We start from the raw sequence: 8,313 nt of genomic DNA, 5'->3' as shown, positions 1-8,313 counted from the left end.
TACTTTTGGGTGAATGTTTTATCGCAGTTTTTCCCTACATGGACTTACATTCCATTAACGATTAATGAGACTCGATCACCAGGACTTTACTATCATCTCTTATTAACAGTGGCTTGTTATTTTAGCTGCTTGATCTCGTTTACGTTCATAACAATAATTTTCAACTACAAGAATTGATTTTAAATAAATTCATATTGACCTTTTAGTTCAAATATGTCATGTGCACTGATGTAGTTAACTTATTTCAGCTTTTTTACTTTGTGCCAAAATACGGATTCAATATTTTGATTCGAAAGCAGACAAAACACTGGACATATGAAGAGATAACTAGTCTAGTAGTCAGCATTTTGTTTTGGCATGAAATATCATAGATTAGATTTTTTCCTAAATGTTTTGTGGTTGAATTTGTATTATATTAAGAGTTTTATATCACCAGGCGAAGATTGTCGTTGTCGCAAAAAATATGTGCTTGCATCGTTTAGTATTTTTATATTGTTTCACACATCGATTAAATTTTATTATAATATATTGATCATCAATGTCTTCACTTATAATGTTTTAAAAGTACATGTATATACACAAACATATTTCTAAAATACATTTACGTTTGGGCAATATTAACTATTTGAGAGGTAAAACACATATTATTATAAATGTTTCATCTTAAATATATGAAACCTTATCGTTTTGTATGAGTATTTGAAACATAGAAAAAGCGAAATTAGAAGTGTACCATACATTTAAAGTAATATAACTTGTATCTTTATTACATGTCTTTTGTTATATTTTTTAGTACAGATGAAAAGGTACAACTCCTGGTCATTGCTTTTGTATATATTAGCAGTAGAATCATGTAATAATGATCAATTTCAGTGTACCAATGGACAATGTGTTCTCTTACAATTGCGATGCGATAATAGTTTTGAGTGCGGTGACCATTCTGATGAATTAAACTGTAAGTTCAGGTATCAGATGTTTTAAGGGCATACGATATAGTTACAGGGGAGGCAATAACGTTGATAACGTAAAATGTTATTTTCACGACGTCAAACTATGACATATCGGGAAAAGATGCATTTTCGACTGCTTTTTATCATTCTAACTGATTTAATTTGAAAACAAGACCATGGACCCCTATTTTTTAAAAAGACATTTTGTTTCCTTTTCCTATGAGATTACCTGGACCAAATTTTATAAAACTGTAAATAGTGCAATTTTTTTAATTTTGATAATTATACAGCAAAAAAAGACGTCTTTTTTTCAATTGATGACCAATTGATAAATATTTGATTAACAAAAATGCATAAATTTTTATGATACTTATAAAATACAGAAATTACAAATTATTTAACAAAAAACAATGTGTGTTTACCTTTTAAAACACAAAAGTTATGTTTTTCTTTCGAAAGAAAAATACGGCCACAAATCCGAATTTTGAGCTAATATACAATATTTCGACCTCATTTAACTAAAAAAATAGTACACGGAGGTATATTTATTACATTGTTGATTTATTCAGGCACAAAATAGCCTATATAGAAATTTGCATTGAACTGTAAATACAGGATCAAGACTGTATCGTATGCCCTTAACAAAGCACATAGCATAGTGTAGAATCAATGTGTAGAAATATCGTAAAATATTAAACAAGTTAAGACGATCCAAGCTAGGGAATGGACAATTCAAAAGCTAATAATCAATAATCAATAATGATAGGTTGATTATATAGGATAAAAGTTACTGTACAACGGGCTTAATGCTGACTTTTACCATATTTTGTTGTTTTTTCTTCTTTTTTTTTTTGAGAAGGGGGGGGGGGGGGTACATGATATTTAATGTTTTAGAAAGCTATGACTATTCCGTCGAAACCAGCTCCTTTTCATAAACCAAAGACTCTTACCACAAAGAAAGATATATATAGACATAATTGTTATGTCTAACTCTTTTCTCTCATACAGTTTGCTAACAGATTACGAGCTAACTTTATTGTTTTATTTATGCATGTAAAACATACATATACTGAAGTAGTTACACCTGATTAAGGCGCTTCTTGTATGTCATGTCTATAAATTGGTTTGGTACTTAAATGAATTATATTGTTAAAGAAATATGTATCCTTAACATGATTAAAATTTGATACATCTTTATTTATCAGCGCTTATAAACACGTTCCTTACTTAACTGTTACATTCAAAGATGTAATAAAAAGTGATTATTTTAAGATCTTTCTCTAATACATTTGTAATATATTCAAACAATTATAAACGAATCAGTTGTAGCTTTTTGACCTGTGACTTTTAATCCAATTACATTTATGATTTTTTTCTCTTTTGACTTTCTGTCCTTTTCCAATTTTTAACCAGGTTTAAGTTAGTGTTTTTTCAGTGAACATTTATCCAGTTACTAACAATAAATATCTGAAAAATGCTAATTATTCTAGTATTTGTATGGACATAGATATAAAGAAGTTGTGGTTTGAGTGCCAATGAAACAACTCTCGATCGGTGTCACAACTTATAAAAGTAAACCGTTATAGGCCAAAGGACGGTTTTCAACACGGTGCATTGGCTCACACCGAGCAGTAAGCTATACAGGGCCCAAAACATTACTAATGTAATACCATTCAAACGGGAAAACCAACACTATAATCTATGCAAAAAAAGATGAGAAACGAGAAACACTTATGAACCACATCAATAAACAACAACTACTGAACATCATTCATGTAATTCCATGAGAACTCATTTATGTAAATGAAAATTTAAACAATTAACCAAAACCTTACATGATACTTTCAAATCCAACCAGAACATGCAGAAATCATTTACCTTATTAACTTGGTTATTTTCCTTTTAGAGGTAATATACCTATAAGTGTCGATGAATAAAGTGTTGATAATGATATTTTGGTAATTGCAAAATTTTAATTTCATTGCTAAATAGAATACATTTTGGATTTTCAACAATCGGTAATAATCACTAAATAAAATTCATGATTTGATGAAAGACAACATATATATAAAAAAAGAGTTCTAGGTTGTTTAAAATTTGGTCGGGTATGGTTCAAACAATGTCAAGCATGGTTTAGACTTAGTCAAGAGTGGTTCAGCCACCTATAAAAATCGTTAAGTACTGGTCGAGACCAAGTTCAGACTTTATGGTTATGATTACTGTCGAGTTATATCATGTAAATTTCAGACCAATTCAGACTGGTCGGGTAAACATCAGCACAATCAAGTACAGATACAAGCTATTTCATAATTTTACTAGTTTGTAGACAAATCTTATTGGAACAACAAACTAACAATATTTTACTTTGTCTAAGGCGAGCCTAAGAAAGAATTTGCAGTCTTGTTGTACAATAAATTGTTGGACATAACAAAATGTAATTGTTTAGTTCATTGATTTTCTATAAAGTAATGCCATATTCTGAGCGACCGTCTATTTCGTAGAGACAAGTTTGTCTTGGTTCTGCATGCCGGAGAGACCCGCAACAATCTTATTCGATTTAACTTCGATTCGAACGTATCTGGCATGTGCGAGGTTTTAACTCAGATCATCGGTGCATCCAGGTTAGTGTTAGGGTAAATGAAGTACTAGGGCCTTACAACCACATTGCCCCAATTGCTTTATTAATAAATGTCGATAGATCAAAACGATTGACTTATGATGGTGCTGAAGCTGAAACTTTACTTAAATCGTATTTTGTTTTCTCAATATAAATTGAAAATGTCGCTTCTAATTTTTTGTTAAATGACTCCATCTTAAACCACAATCTTCTTCATAACAGGTACAAGTACTACACCATGTCCGGAAGGGTTAGTTAGATGTCTGGCAGGGAACTGCGTTGGCAAATATGATGACTGTTTCACACCACAATCAAAAGTACATATATTATCATCATCAGTAACACGACAGTTTCCAACATTATTCCCCACTACACAAATTTCTAGTCCAGAAAATGTTTTGTTCAAAACATCGCCAACGTCGCGAGGTAAATCTATACGTTCATTTACAACGTTAAAGGACAAACAACTTTCCGTTATAAATGAGAAGGTAGTCTTCACCATCACACACCTCGAGTCAACTGTAACAGACATTAAAGTAGAAACTACATCTACATTCTTAAAGCAAATTGATGACACATCGGTCAATGTTGTAACAAAGATAGTGAAACCATATAATAACGACACCTCATCAAACATAGTATTGGTGACTTCGAAAGCTTTAAAATATCCCTTGACAAGGTATCCACTGAATACTTTTTACAGCGAATATAGTTTCAAATTTGAAAGAGAAAAATCTGTGAGCTATTACACGGGGCTTCAGTTGTCACTGCAAACATATATAAAGGGACTTTCGTACGATAATTCACAGTTTGATTCAAGTATCGATGATAAGACAAACATTTATAGACCAATCAAATTGTTTTACTCTCCTTCGTATTCGTCTTTAAATATGAATCAATCAAAGAACCCTGTGACCAAACTGATATCAAGAACAACAGAAACTTTTAAAACGTTCTTTCAAAATATGTCGGTGTCTCAGACAACCGATTTAAAATCAGACCATTTCAGCTCGTCAAATGCAATACTTCAGCTTTCAAACCAACCCGCATCAACAGAGACGTTACCAGAAACAGCGTCAAGTTCAACGACGATGGTGTCAAATATCGAACTATCTCCATTAACATCAAGTATACTTCCTTTAACGTCGGAGACATCAACGATGGTAACATTTTCAACGGAAAAACCTGCAGTGATGGGATATTTGCCGAATGAAAACTATTACAGTTGGTATATTTCAATCATTTCCAAAGTAAACGTGTTGTAGTGTTGACAATATATTTTGCACTTTGAAAAATTTAACCAGTTTAGTTTACTGGTTATATATTTATAAAAAAACAACGATAAATAATGGATAATTACCAATGAGATAACTTTTCACAGAGAATTATTGACATCAGCAAAGATTTTTTTTGCAGGTCAACTTGTTTTTTTATTGTTTACTTATCACTACCACTTTATTGGTTAATCAGTCGGTAATTTTGATGTTATTCACATGACAGCAATCACCAAATAGAGCCGTATATCCATTAACTAAGTGATATATTGGAGCAAACTGTATGCACTTCTTACTATTAAATGCCAAACAGTAATTATTCAGACACCGTAGACTACAGCGTAGGTCTGGTCCAAATCTTTTTTGTATTTGGATTTTTGCTTAGCATTCTGCCAAACAAAATTAAAATAACAAAAGATGTTTACATGTATAAATGTATACTTACCTAACAGACTTACAATGTACCCATATACAAATGTGTCAAAAAAAGTTGCTGATCAAATAATTCCTGATTATAGCACATATGATATATGATAACACATGTATATTATGCATATGTTTACATGACTTATTTACAGAAATTATAATTTGGTGCACAGGAATTTTAGTAATGTATCTCCTGACTGCCGTTTGGGGAAAGATGTTTGTAGATAATTGCAGAAAATATAAGAGGTAAAGATTAAACTGAATTCATTTCCATTTCAAATTGTTGTGCAATATCTTTTTATTTATTAAAAAAAAACCATGATTGGTCACAAGCGGTTGATTCGTAGTTATAAATATTATCCTAAATTTAGTTTACAATAAGTTTAATTAAAAGGAAATGGTCAACTAAAAAGTATTTTTCTAATCCAATTTGTCTTGTAAAATGTCCAGTGTATTGATGTAAATTATCAAAACTTTCTAAACCGACAATTTTAAATAAAAACAACTTGTACAAATCAATCAACATGATCCAAGGTACCTGCAATTATAAAGCAATTTTTCTGTAAAAAAGGCCGTCATCTTATCAGTAGTTGGTGTGAAAAGTAAAATCACAAAAAACTGAACTCCGAGAAAAATTCAAAACGTAATGTCCCTAATCAAATGGTAAAATGTAAAGCTTAAACACATTAAAAAAAATGGATAACACCTGTACATAATCCTGACTTGGTACACGCCTTAACCTGGTTTTTTATAGCTAGCTAAATATCTCACTTGTATGGCAGTCGAATCCAATTTCTTTATTTTGACAACGATGCGTGAAAAAAACAGGCATAACAGGTAAAAAGATAAAAAAAAAAAAAATAGGGGTCCAACAGTCAATATTGTGTTATCATCTTAATCACTTAAAAAAAATGCAACAAAAAGCACAAAAACGTTATGTGTTTTTTTATTCAATAATATTATTTTGATGGTATGTTGTTTTTCCTTATATCATTTGAAGTTAACTTTCTTTTAATATCAGATTTTATTAGAGTCATGCTTTGTAGTTTTTCATACATTTTCACTAACAAATTGCATTTGATAACTTGATTTCTATAGGAGATTGCACATACCTTATTTTAACATTTTAAAAAGAGACAGTTTGTATGCACACAGATTAGTTTTCCACGGCTTTGCACCTATTTGAGCAACACGATTGGTGTCAAATATGGAAAAGGAGCACATGAGATCACTTTTGATATTTTGTGAACTTTAAGCTGTGTTGTCTTTAGTTTGTTGTGTTATGTTTAATTTACTTTTATTTGTTTTTACTCGTATATCGTGTTTTGCCATGATTGCTTGTCAGGTTGTTTTCGATTTCCGAGTATGAATAGCTATAGTATCATTGTCATTATTTTATTCATGAGAGTTCCCTTTGCCAAAAAAAAATGTGTAATTGTGGTTACAACATTTTGAATATATTCGAGTCGGATTAGGATAACCTTTTCCCCTGACAATTCCAGGACTAAGAAATCCCTTGAGCCAAATTAGAAAGGTTTTGATTGCAGATTTGTAAACAACAACTGATCTATCACATATCTTTCCATATTCTTGTTCCGTATTTGTTTAAATCTCTTAAAATGTATTTCCTTTTATTTGTTAGTACATATTCTTCAGCATAAGCATTGTAAAGTTTAACCAAAGAAAACATTTTTTTTTATAATTTCAGACAAGAAATACAGGGTTATCAAACAAATAACTGATATTTTATTAAACAGATCATGTGTTCAACAATGAATGATCAAAAGAAAAGAATGAACAATCTTTGGAAACTTTATTTGACCCTGGTGTATTACGATAGGCAGAAGAGATTACTCACATAGTTACTAATGTTATGATACGGTACTGTAGAGCAAACCAGACCGCTCCATATCATAACAATTGTTGTAAATGAACATTCATAATCAAAACCTTTCGTACGTATTGCAAGGATTATAGTGCAGAGTTGAACAATAATGTATACTGTACAATTATTTAAAAAAATGATTATAAAATGGTGTTCAGGTAAAAGAACTTGTTTTTTTTTAACCTTCAAAGGATTTGGAATATGCAAAAATAAAAATAATAAAACATAAACCCGTCGTTCACTATGTGTCCATGTCCATTTATCTGTTTTAAATGACAATAAGTACTATCTAAATTTCGGAAAAAACGCTTCAAAGACAACAAATAAAATAAACTAACTTTTGGTCCGTGATTAATTGATCTAACAATGTTACCTGCTTGCATGATAATGAATAGGGAGATGAGACTTTCCAACTCTTAATGTGAATCTGATTTATAATAAGTAGTAAAATAATTATAATTGTTCAATAAATATAATCCTGAAATATCTTCGAATATAATAACTTTCAACCTAACCCAAACCCTAGCCCAAACCCTTACCACCAGTTGTGTTTCAAATGTCTTAAATTGATTGAGAGAAACCAAATCCGGGCTGCAAACTAAAACCGAGGGAAACACACCAACCACAATAGGAAAAACAAAGAAATAACAGGAACACTGAAGTGCAACAAATATACAAATGTCAAATGTTATAGAAATGATTTATTTAATAACAACTGCTAATTCTGGACTTGCTGGACTTGTGGTGGGTTGAATCTTGTTAATGGCTAGACAAACCTCCCACTTTATGACAATTTAAAAATCAATATCGTTAAAATGACTGCACCACGTGACAAAAATACATCACAAAAACACCAATCACATTCACAAGAGAAACTCACAAACAAAACCAAAATAGTTTTGTCGACACAACATTCAAACCGCAGAACAATAATGAAAAATTAAAACAACGGCAGGCACCCTATTTTGTAACAATCAGTAACGAGCTTACAGATCTGCTTACCCTTCCAGATCACCTGAGATCACCCCAAGAATTTTGGTTGCTTTCGTTTGGCTTATTCTTTTGTTTTTAGATATTGTGTCTTGTGTACTATTATTTGTATGTTTGTCTTTTTTAAGCCAAGGCGTTGTCAGTTAATTTTCGATCTATGAGTTTGACTGT

The 8,313-nt window shown here is 31.0% G+C and overlaps 1 long non-coding RNA gene across 1 annotated transcript; it reads left to right on the top strand.

The window, feature by feature from the left end:
* Nucleotides 1–4,347: 4,347 nt before the first annotated feature.
* LOC139526857 (uncharacterized) lies at nt 4,348–7,304 on the top strand. The gene is made up of 3 exons (XR_011665206.1): nt 4,348–4,791; nt 5,420–5,513; nt 6,976–7,304. It is a non-coding gene; the product is annotated as an uncharacterized lncRNA (long non-coding RNA).
* The last annotated feature ends 1,009 nt before the right edge of the window (nt 7,305–8,313 follow it).

The sequence above is a fragment of the Mytilus edulis genome, chromosome 6 (genome assembly GCF_963676685.1).
Source record: "Mytilus edulis chromosome 6, xbMytEdul2.2, whole genome shotgun sequence".
NCBI lineage: Eukaryota > Metazoa > Mollusca > Bivalvia > Mytilida > Mytilidae > Mytilus > Mytilus edulis.
This window is presented reverse-complemented; position numbering and strand designations above follow the sequence as displayed.